Below are 12,252 nucleotides of genomic sequence, written 5' to 3'. Positions count from 1 at the left end.
TCAGGTGGCCTGAGTTATGTGGAGAGGCGTGAGTGGGGACCTATGGTCACATGCCTGGCAGGGGTACTGAGTGGAAGGAGGGGACCTGGGGGGAAGGGGGGCATGGAGAGGAGGAGGTCAGCTCTGTGCTTGCAAAGCAGGTAGAGGCCAGTGGGCAGGGCCAGTGTGCAGGGCCCGTGTGGATGGGGCCATGGGGAGGTGGGCACCACCCTACTCTGGTCAGCTCCTAGGCAGCCCTGGATTTGAGTGCAGCTACCCCAGGGCATAGGTCCGCTGAGGCCCTGAGGCATCTTCCTGCCCCTCAGGCCCAGCAGCTGAAAATATGCCCTCAGTTCCCTTCCTAAGTTCCCATGCTCTACTTGTATACAGCAGGTGCTCACGAGGTCTGCCTTGGAACTCTCTCAACGCGGCCTATCGTGGGTCCTCCCACCCTGACCCCTGCTGTCCCCAATGGCTCTCTCATCACACTCATGAACAGTCTCCAGGACCCAGTCACCATCAGCTGGGCTGCCCCACTTGGCTTACGTATTGGCAATCTCCCAGCGGTCACTCATCACCAGCACTGCTGGGACAGAGTTTCCGGTCAGCAAGTGTCAGTAAGTGGGAGGAGTGGGGGGTAAGTAGGATGAACAGCAGGTGGGGGTATGGACAGCAGTCAGCAGTGGGTGGAAGGTGCTGTTGGCTCGTGGCTGGCCAGGGTGACTGTCCTGGGAATGACGGAGAGTGTCACAGTGGGCTGCAGGCTGCAGAGGTGCTGTGGTGCTGCAGCGGACGTCTCTGTGTCTGGGTGGTCTGCACTACCGTGTAAAGGGATGCAGTGTGTATGGGAGACGATCATCAGGAGGGGAGGGGAGGGAGGGGATGCACCTAGGAGGTTGGGATCATAGAGGATGGAAGGTGGGAACAGATGTCCGTGTCCTGCAGGGCCCTAGGAGTTGGCCCCTGGAAGGCAGGTGTGGTCTTTGAAGCACCTGCGGGAGGGAAAGAGGCCCAGCCAATCTCTGAAGAGGGGTCTGGAGCTGCTGGCATTAATGGGTGGGCTCCAGGGCAGCCCCAGGGGCAGGTTCCCCTGCTGGGAGCTCGAGGCCACGGGGTGTGGGAAGAGGTGAGTCACTTGCCTCGACTGGGACCGTGTGAACCAGTGCCCACGCCTGCCTCCCTCGGTGGGCCCGGGGAGCTCGCCCTCTCCTCCCGCTCCCCGCAGACGCAGGATGAGCTCACGTCTGCTGGGGGTGCCCCAGGCCTGGCAGCAGAGAGCACATGGGCAGAGAGCCCAGGGCACCTCAGGCTCCCTCGCAACCTGGATCCCCCACTCTCTCGGGTCATCTTGGGATCATCGGGCAGGCAAGGCCCCATGAGGGGATAGGATGGTATCCACCCAGCTGTCTACCAGCCCAGCCAATTACCTTTGGGCTGGGGTCAGAGGTCCCTCTGTGTACATCCTGGCCTGGTCTCCAGGCAGGCCAGCACTGCCCATGTAGACCACTGGGCTGTTGGGGCCAAGTAGGTCTCTCTTTGGGTCCCTTGGTGGGGGCCTGCATGGCGTCAGGCTAGGGCTGTATACAGCAGGTGCTCACGAGGTCTGCCTTGGATTGTTGGTTACCTTGGGTTGCTGGTCTTGACTGAAGGTGCAGGGGGTGGGGGAGCCACATCAAGGGGGGCTGTAGCCAGGCGTGGTGGCTCAGGCCTGTAATCCAAGCGTCTCAGGAGATGGAAGCGGGAATTTCAAGTTCAAAGCCAGCCTCAGCAACTTAGTGAGGCCCTAAGCAACTCAGAGAGACCCCGTCTCTAAATAAAATATGGAAAAGGGATGGGGATGTGGCTCAGTGGTTAAGAATCCCTGGGTTCAATCCCTGCTGTCAAAAAAAATAAAAGGGGGGGTTGGGGGCTGTGCAGAAAGCCGTTGTGGGGTGCCACTGTCAGAGACCCCCGTGGCTGCCATGGATGGGACCGCCTGTTCCTTCTCCACCATTTTACAGCAGGTACCCAGGCCAGGCAGCAGTAGGACCGGGGCCTCCCGGGGCACTGCCCTATGCCCTGGGCTGATGGGCAGGTACCCTCCAACCAGGTTGGCATCTAGCTGCAGTCCCCAGCCGAGGGAAGGAGGTCCACTTAGGCCATGCAGCTATATTCCGGAGCCCGACCAGTCCCATCTCTGAAGCCTTGTACCTGCCATTCCTCTTGAAGCCATCTGGTCGTCCTGAGCCTGCTGACTTCAGTCAGGTAGGGCAAGGATGGGGTCCCCAGACCAGCACAGTGGTGGAGGGGAGTTTCCGTGCCTCTCGCCCCTTTCTGCCCCTCATCCTGATTGCATGCAGAGAGCTGGGGCCTGTCACCCTCCTCCCCTACAATCCTAGGCCATCCCAGCTAGGGAGGGGCACAGCCAGGCTAAGGAAGGGAGGACTCTGGGCAGAAGCCAGGTGGTCCCCTTGCAAGAAGTACCTGGTAGGTGGAGTGGGCAAATCTCATCAGCCAGCAGACTTTCAGGGTCCCCAGCGCTGACTGCCTGCTGCTTCCTCCCCACCGCCCAGTGCCAGGGCAGATCCTCCCTAGCAGGGCACAGCAGGGCACTCTTCCACTTCTGAGCCTTGAGCAGGTGGCCCTCCACTGTGGTCACCTAGCTGAGAAGGCTCCTGGGTCTTGGGGCACTGTTGCTGCTTAGAGGGAGCCCTGGGATTGGGGGAGGCTCGTCCATCTGCAGCCTGGCTGTGGAGGTTTTGGAGACTGGCCCCACTTGCCTGGAGCCATGATGGAGAGTTTCTGTGTATGGCACAGCCAGGGCACTGTCCTGTGGATCCAGGTTTCCTGGGTAACACAGCTAGACCCATTCCCTCCTGATGTGTGACCCAAGTCCTTGACACCCTGGGTTCCAGCTGGCGCTTGCCCTGGGGTCCAGCCACTAACCTCTGCATCTCACTGTGATGCCCAGACAGGCCAAATGCTTCAAGTCTGGTACCCCATGCCTCGGTTTCCCCTTATGTCAAATGGAAGGCATGACTGAAGAAGAACCTCTCCTGTCCAGTGCCAACGCCTTGGAGAGGCTGGGCAGTGGCCTGCAGTCTTCTCCCTTTCCCCTACCCCTGTCCTGGTTGGCAGAACGCCTGTCCAGGGCCTCCATCTGGAAACAATTGGACTTGTGGTCCTCAAAGATATAATTAAAATACACTGGGTTGTGTGCTCCCTTCTCTCTGGGGCAGGATCCAGGAGAGTCATGAAATCGGATCTCGCTGACGCTGGGCATGGCAGTGGGGGAGCAGACTTGGACAGCATCGATGGGACCCCAGCTGCCTTGACTGTCTTGGTGGCTTCCATTATAGCACACAGCAAGGAGGCCCTTGAGCCCTGTGGGAGGAGGTGAAGGGACAGAGCCCAGGGCTTCCCACGAGCCATCCTGGGCAGGGGCAAGGGGCCAGGGGTTCTTGCTGAGTGGTCACAGAGACACCACAGTTGCTCCCCATGTGGAGGGCCTTTGGCCAGCCAGGATACCCCGAGCCTTGGGCAGGGAGACCCGAGGATGCTGCCTGCCTTCCCCTGGGCCTGGGTGATCCCTCACCTGCTGCTTTCCCAGGTCTGAGGAATCATGCATGAAGCCTTGGGGACTGGGGGCTCCTGCGGGTGGAGCCCAAGGGCAGCACCCTGGGGGAACTGGGCTAGGACACAGCAGCCATCTCTCCCCCAGGGTGCCTTGCCTGGCCTCCCCAGCCTATAGGGGCCCACACCTGCCCTGAAGGCCTCTCAGCAGGAGGGCTGCCTCCTCCAGGGAGTCCTCCATCTGTCCCTTAGCCCCCAGCCCATCACACACTAAACCTGGTTCCAGGATGCCCTGTGCACCTCCCAACCTTGGGCAGAGGCTGTCCCCAGCCCCAGCTCTGACTGTCTGCTGGCTTCCCCTTGGTCTGGGGTTGACGGGGGTGGGGGTGGGGGGGTTGGGGAGGTTGTGGGGGGACACGCAGATGTTCCTGCCCCAGCAGCTCTTGTGCATTGCCACGGCCATGGCCTGTGCCCTGGGTCCCAGAGCCCTTAAGCAGCCCCAGTTCTGGGCCCTGGAGAGGTGGCTTCCACTGAGCACTGCTGCGTGCCTCTGAGTGCCCCCAGCCCTCCTCTCCAACAACCTGGCTGGGGACCTGGCAGGGCTCCAGCATGAGCAGCCCACTATCCCCAGCTGCCTGTCCGTCTCCACCCTGGCCCTGATCCTTGCTGGTGTGCCCCTCCCCACCCCCCAGCAGCAAGACTCCTGGGACCTTGTACCTGGCACTGTGCTGCGTCTCTCAGCGAGGACCCAGTAGGACATGACCAAGATGCCCACCTCCCATGGAGCCAGGCTTGGCACAGCCTGGGAGTGGCCAGGGTGTGGGCTCAGTGTGACCAGGGCTGAGATCAGCCCAGTGTTTAGAGGGTCAAGGGACAGTAATCATGCCTGGGGCCTGGCAACTGGGTTACCCCCAAGCCAGCACATGGGACCCCCAGCACTGCTGTTCATGGCCACTCCAGCATTGTCACCCCATGCCTAGCCTTCCTGAGGCCATGCTGCTCTGAGTTTGTGTCCTTGGGGTGCCCCCTGGGCCCCAGTGCCTGTGGCTGGTGTGCTCATCTCTCTCCACTCTCAAGTTCAAGCCCGGGCTCTGGGAGCACTCCTGAGCCGTCTCAGTCTCAGCGGGAAAGTGCCAAGCTGGGCTGGGCTGGGCCCGTGGCTCCCTAAGCAGGGAGCCCTTGGAAGGGCACCAGGCCTGAGGGCCATGATCTTCTTCAGGGAGGGGCTCCTGGGCTCTAGGGTCCTTACAGAGCTCACCAGGCCCTGGCCTGGGTCCCCCTGCTGTGCTGGATGGAAGGCAGGGTGGAGGCCTGCCCCGCCCTGGTCTACAGAGGCTGACTCGACTCAGGGGCCTAGGTTCTATGCTTGGGTTGGGGACTCCACTAGGAGATGGGGTCTGGAGCCTGGCCCTGGAGTGGACAACTAGAGAGGTGAGTGCCCCAGTCTGGGCCCAGAGACACTGCCACCTGGCCCAGCTCCAGGTCTCCTCGCCTTCGCCTGGCTGAGGCCTCCCCTGTCAGCCCCTTGCCCCCGGGGCCCACACCCTGCCAGGCCCAGGACCCCGCCTGCTGGAAGCACTTTTTGACCCTGCCTGGCTGCCCAGGCCCTGCCCAGTTGTCCCTAGCCAGAGGAGGGGGCTTTCTGGGCTTGTGGGGAGGGGATTCCAGAAGCACTGTGGGAGAGCCCTGGCACTTTCTGCTTCGATGGCAGAGCCCAGCAGACACATGTGACAACAACAGGCCCAATGGCCAGCTCTGTGGGAGCCTCTGCCTGGCTGGGTGGCCACCCTGGGCCTGGGCCAGCTGAGGAGCTCTCCTCCTTCAGATCCTGGTGCAGCCCCTGACGTCCCCTGTCTGGACAGCAGAGTCTGTTCCTGCATCCGTTGGTGCCCTGGGCCTGTGCCTGGCCTCTCTCCTGGTGCTCACCTAGCTGTCCTGCAGGACCTTCCCTGACGTCCTCCGCTCCTGGGTCAGAGTTGGCCGGGGTTGCCCTGTCCATGTGAGGACCCGACAGGCTCAGGTCTCCAGGGCTGTTCCAGGAAACTGTGGGGGTAGGGAGGGGGGCAGGGTGGGGAGCTGAAGAAAGGCTTCGTGACCTCGGGCAAGTCACGTAGCCTATGGGGTGGGGACGCCTCAGCCCGTCCTGCCCGAGGGGGTGGAGTGAGCTCATGCTCCTGGCAGAGGAACCAGCACCTGGCACACAGGGAGTCCTCTGGTGGGGGGGCTGGACCTTGGGCACGTCAGGGCGGGTGCAGATCTGGCTCCAACCCGCCTGGTTTGAGTGGCCCTAGGGCCAGGTGGGACCTCCCAGGGACACAGGCCCCCTTGGCAGCCCCTCTGACTCTTTGGCTGGCTAGACACCAAGGGGCACTGGAACCCTCCCCTGGGAGTGGAGTCCATTCTGGCAGGGCCACTCTCCCCACCTCTGGGGCCCTCTAAGTAGTCCTCTTTGCCAGGAGTCCCCATGTGATGGTAGAGGGACTGCCCATAGTGGTGTCCCATGCAGGGGTGAGGGGCAGGGCCCTGCCACCACCATCTATGCCCCAGGTGTTGATGGTTGGGTCAGGGAAGGGGAGGGCTCTGGAGGGCCAGCTAGTGGAGGCTGAGGGGAAGGGTCTGGGATTCCAGGCTGGGTGGGGACTGGATAGGAAGGCCAGCAGCTACAGCCCAACATGGCTCTGTGGGTGAGCTGCCTGAGGGCCGGGTGTGGGCCCAGTGGGCCACCATGTGTTTCTGATTCTTGAGGCCTCCCCACTGAGGTCTGCACGCACAAGACGCCCTGTCTTGGGCCCATGCAGGGCCTGGATGCTTTGGTGCCTGGCCTGTGCAGTGCCCTCAGCTAATCTGGGTGGTCACCTTCCAAATCCAGAGAAGCCTGAGGGTCACAGGGCCCAGGACCTTCCTGCAGGACAGTGTGCAGAGCTAGACCCAGCCAAGCCCTGCCAACCTCTCAGGTGGACACTGGCCCACCCATCTGCCTGCTTGCCAGCTGAGCTGCTGTGCCAGTTGGGGTGGGGGCTCCTCGCACCCTGTGGCAGTGTCCAGTTTCATCACAGTCCCTGGCTGCCTCTGGCTGCCTGTCTGTGTGAGCTGAGGCCTTTCACACCCCCTGCTGCGCTGGCCTTGGACTGTTGGGGACCCTGTCAGGCACAGGTGGAGAACCTGCATCCCAGCTCAGGGGCAGGCAGGTGAGCCCCCATGACTGTGTGTGGGGTGGGAATGGGGCCACTATGAAGGGCAGCAGGATATTGGTGGGCACAGAGGATCACCTGGAACCCACTCTGGGTGACTGCCCCGCTCCTGTGTCCCGTCACATCTGCACCTCCACACCCGCCCGGCTGGGACAGACCCTGGCACAGAAGGCACAAACGCAAGGCCAGTGTGCACAGCTGCCTCAGGGTCCAGAGTCCAGCCCCTTGTTGACCGATGGGGACGGGGCTCCAGGTGGGAGTCTATTCACAGCTTAGGCCTGGCCCCTGCCCACCCCAGCCCTGGCTCCCTGCCTTTTGGAGTCAACCTGTGGGAACTTGGAGGGGCCTTAGCATTTAGGCTGGGCCAGGAGCTGGGGGTTCTAGACAGGGGCAGCAGCTCTAAGGCTACCAGACACCCTAGGAGAAGCTCTGGGCCCTCTCAGCTCCCTGAAGCCAGGTGCCTGCAGGAAGGCACTTGGAACACCTTGGTTCATCCTGAGGCACTGTGCAGTGCTGGCCCCATAGTCACGATCTGGAATCATCCTGCCAAGCTGGACATATCAGGGAGGGCTCAGAAAAAACTCCCTCTGTGGCCCCCTCAGACTTACCATGCTCCAGCTCTGCCCAGCTCTCCTCCTCTCCTGGGGGGTCCCAGAAAGTTCTGGACCCACTGTGTGGAGGGCCCCCCAGACCTACAGGGCCACGGTGGTCTCTGCTGACAGCCCCCTGGACAGGATTCTCCCAACACTCTCCTGTTTCTTTGGGAGTGAACAGACTTGGAGGTTTGCAGACTCACCAAAGAGCTCAAGTCCCACAAGGGTGGCTATTGGTCACATCAGGCACCACTTCCCACTGTGGGACAGGGGTCCCAGGTAAGGCCCAGGAGGGCCCTGCTGAGACCCCCTGGGGGTGGAGGGGAAGGCTGTCTTCCTGCAGGGCTTGTGGGGCTCGGCCCCTCACCTCCATGATCCTGCGGGTTGGGCCAGACTCCTCTGAGGAGCACCTCCAGCCTGGCACCAAGATCACCAGCAGCAGGGCCACCAGCAGCACACAGAGAGCCTAGTCCACCCACACAGAAGCCGGTCCTCCCCTTCCCTCCCTTGTTTCCATGGTATTGGGAGTGAACTCGGGGTGCTTTTCCACTGAGCTACATTTTCAGCTCTTTTTCCTTTTTATTCTGAGATGGGGGTCTCACTAAGTTGCTTAGGGCCTCACTAAATTGCTGAGGCTAGCCTCAAACTTGTGATCCTCTTGCCCAAGCCTCTTCAGTTGCTGAGATTACAGGATGTGCCACTGTGTCTGTCCCAAGAGCCCTTCCTTTACAGGCTGAAGGCCCCTGTGTTTCCCACTCATTCCATGCTTTCTCCTTCCTCAGAAGCCTGTCCTCTCCCTGTGCAGTCCCAGGTAACATCTCCCCAATGGAGGGGGCTCTGGGTCCCAGTGAGCCTGTCCTGGGTGGGCTGTCAGTGCAGGGGTGTGCAGGGTGGAGAGACAGGAGGCCAGAGCTGATGCTCGATGGAGGTGTGATGGCAGGTGATGGAGGTGTGATGGAGGGTGATGGAGGGTGATGGAGGTGATGGAGGATGATGAAGGTGTGATGAAGGTGATGGAGGTGTGATGGAGGGTGATGGAGGGTGATGGAGGTGTGATGGAGGGTGATGGAGGTGTGATGGAAGTGTGATGGAGGGTGATGCAGGGTGATGGAGGTGTGATGGAGGGTGATGGAGGGAGATGGAGGGTGATGGAGGTGTGATGGAGGTGTGATGGAGGGTGATGGAGGGTGATGGAGGTGTGATGGAGGTGTGATGGAGGGTGATGGAGGGTGATGGAGGGTGATGGAGGTGTGATGGAGGTGTGATGGAAGTGTGATGGAGGGTGATGGAGGGTGATGGAGGGTGATGGAGAGTGATGGAGAGTGATGGAGGATGATGGAGAGTGATGGAGAGTGATGGAGGGTGATGGAGAGTGATGGAGAGTGATGGAGGGTGATGGAGGTGTGATGGAGGGTGATGGAGGGTGATGGAAGTGTTATGGAGGGTGATGGAGGTGTGATGGAGGGTGATGGAGGTGTGATGGAGAGTGATGGAGGGTGATGGAGGGTGATGGAGAGTGATGGAGGGTGATGGAGAGTGATGGAGGGTGATGGAGGTGTGATGGAGGGTGATGGAGGGTGATGGAAGTGTGATGGAGGGTGATGGAGGGTGATGGAGAGTGATAGAGAGTGATGGAGGGTGATGGAGAGTGATGGAGGGTGATGGAGGTGTGATGGAGGGTGATGGAGGGTGATGGAGGGTGATGGAGGTGTGATGGAGGGTGATGGAGGGTGATGGAAGTGTGATGGAGGGTGATGGAGGTGTGATGGAGGGTGATGGAGGTGTGATGGAGGGTGATGGAGGGTGATGGAGAGTGATGGAGGGTGATGGAGGTGTGATGGAGGGTGATGGAGGGTGATGGAAGTGTGATGGAGGGTGATGGAGGGTGATGGAGGGTGATGGAGGTGTGATGGAGTGTGATGGAGGGTGATGGAGGTGTGATGGAGGGTGATGGAGGTGTGATGGAGTGTGATGGAGGGTGATGGAGGTGTGATGGAGGGTGATGGAGGTGTGATGGAGTGTGATGGAGGGTGATGGAGGTGTGATGGAGTGTGATGGAGGGTGATGGAGGTGTGATGGAGGGTGATGGAGGTGTGATGGAGGGTGATGGAGGGTGATGGAGAGTGATGGAGAGTGATGGAGGGTGATGGAGGGTGATGGAGAGTGATGGAGAGTGATGGAGGGTGATGGAGGGTGATGGAGGGTGATGGAGAGTGATGGAGGGTGATGGAGAGTGATGGAGGGTGATGGAGGTGTGATGGAGGGTGATGGAGGGTGATGGAAGTGTGATGGAGGGTGATGGAGGGTGATGGAGAGTGATAGAGAGTGATGGAGGGTGATGGAGAGTGATGGAGGGTGATGGAGGTGTGATGGAGGGTGATGGAGGGTGATGGAGGGTGATGGAGGTGTGATGGAGGGTGATGGAGGGTGATGGAAGTGTGATGGAGGGTGATGGAGGTGTGATGGAGGGTGATGGAGGTGTGATGGAGGGTGATGGAGGGTGATGGAGAGTGATGGAGGGTGATGGAGGTGTGATGGAGGGTGATGGAGGGTGATGGAAGTGTGATGGAGGGTGATGGAGGGTGATGGAGGGTGATGGAGGTGTGATGGAGTGTGATGGAGGGTGATGGAGGTGTGATGGAGGGTGATGGAGGTGTGATGGAGTGTGATGGAGGGTGATGGAGGTGTGATGGAGGGTGATGGAGGTGTGATGGAGTGTGATGGAGGGTGATGGAGGTGTGATGGAGTGTGATGGAGGGTGATGGAGGTGTGATGGAGGGTGATGGAGGTGTGATGGAGGGTGATGGAGGGTGATGGAGAGTGATGGAGAGTGATGGAGGGTGATGGAGGGTGATGGAGAGTGATGGAGAGTGATGGAGGGTGATGGAGGGTGATGGAGGGTGATGGAGAGTGATGGAGGGTGATGGAGAGTGATGGAGGGTGATGGAGGTGTGATGGAGGGTGATGGAGGGTGATGGAAGTGTGATGGAGGGTGATGGAGGGTGATGGAGAGTGATAGAGAGTGATGGAGGGTGATGGAGAGTGATGGAGGGTGATGGAGGTGTGATGGAGGGTGATGGAGGGTGATGGAGGGTGATGGAGGTGTGATGGAGGGTGATGGAGGTGTGATGGAGGGTGATGGAGGGTGATGGAGGGTGATGGAGGGTGATGGAGGTGTGATGGAGGGTGATGGAGGGTGATGGAAGTGTGATGGAGGGTGATGGAGGTGTGATGGAGGGTGATGGAGGTGTGATGGAGTGTGATGGAGGGTGATGGAGGTGTGATGGAGGGTGATGGAGGTGTGATGGAGGGTGATGGAGGGTGATGGAGGGTGATGGAGGGTGATGGAAGTGTGATGGAGGGTGATGGAGGTGTGATGGAGGTGTGATGGAGGGTGATGGAGGGTGATGGAAGTGTGATGGAGGGTGATGGAGGTGTGATGGAGGGTGATGGAGGGTGATGCAGGGTGATGGAGGGTGATGGAGGGTGATGGAAGTGTGATGGAGGGTGATGGAGGGTGATGGAGGGTGATGGAGAGTGATGGGGGTTGATGGAGGGTGATGGAGGGTGATGGAGGGTGATGGAGGTGATGGAGGGTGATGGAGGTGTGATGGAGGGTGATGGAGGTGTGATGGAGGTGTGGGCCCCAAAAGGCCTCCTCTTGGATGGTGGCTATGTGCCCACACCACCTGCAGGGATGTGAAGCCCTCACCCTTGGTGGCCTGGAGCAGAGTGAGGCTGTGAGTATGGGGACTCTTGGTGTGTTCTTCTCACAAGCACCTGTGCCCTTGGTGCCAGGCTGCAGGTGCTCCTCAGAGGAGTCTGGCCCAACCCGCAGGATCATGGAGGTGAGGGGCCGAGCCCCACAAGCCCTGCAGGAAGACAGCCTTCCCTTCCACCCCCAGGGGTCTCAACAGGGCCCTCCCGAGCCTTACCTAGGACCCCTGTCCCACAGTGGGAAGTGGTACCTGATGTGACTAATACCTACCCTTGTGGGACTTGAGCTCTCCCCACTGTCACCTGGCTCTGTCCTCACAAGCTTTCTGGAAGCCTGGTGAGTGCAGGGGGGCCTTTAGGATAGAGGGTGTGTGTGAGGCGGCAAGGCCACTTTAAGACCCCAGCTGTGGCTAGCTGCTCAGGTCTGATGGGAGGACTTGGTGGTCAGGTGGCCCCTCAACGCCATGGGGAGAAGGTCCCGGGAGACCCAGGTGAAGGGTCATGGGACAAGAGGATGATAGTTGAGAGCTGGTCTGACATGGGCAGGAGGGTCTCAGCCTGGCCCAACCCCGCCCTCTGCCGGCCTTCTGGGCAAACTACTCGGCCAGCGTGAGAGCCTGGCCCATAGCAGGACGGGCGGGGTGGGAGCCCGGGCCTCTGAGCAGGGCCAGCAGGCCACGCGCAGCATCCCACCAGCATGCCCTCCACCCCACACGCCCGAGAGGCGGCTTCCCCTGGCTCACCCGAGGAAGGACTCGGTTCCTCTTCCGGCTTTGTCCAGCCCAGCAGCATTGGAGATAGGACTTGAAACTCCTCAGCATGTCCCCATTTACTAGGTGGCCACCTGCCAGGCTCTGCCCTGCTGGACTTTCTCAGTGGGGATGAGAGTCCTGTGCTCAGTCCACCCAGAGCAGCCCAAGGGTCCAGTGGAACTTGGAGCCCGGGTTTGTGTGCCCAGGTCACTGGCACCAACACCATCGGAGTCCTTCCTGAGTATGGGGTGTGCGGCTGGAGGAGGCGCATGGGTGCCTCCTTCACATGCGGCCACTTTCACTGTTGTGGACTCTGAGGGCCCAGGGAGTGGGGTCAGTCTTGGCTAGGGCAACACATGCCTCGGGAGGAGGTGCTGGAGACAGTGGGGTCTGCAGGTGGCCAGGGGCACCCTTTCCTGCAGCGTTGGGACTTTCAGGGTGGGATGAGGCATGGAGGGCAGTGGGTTT

This window comes from Callospermophilus lateralis, chromosome 8, assembly GCF_048772815.1.
Source record: "Callospermophilus lateralis isolate mCalLat2 chromosome 8, mCalLat2.hap1, whole genome shotgun sequence".
In the NCBI taxonomy this organism is placed as follows: Eukaryota; Metazoa; Chordata; class Mammalia; order Rodentia; family Sciuridae; genus Callospermophilus; species Callospermophilus lateralis.
The sequence above is the reverse complement of the archived record's forward strand: the minus strand, read 5'-3'. Positions refer to the sequence as shown.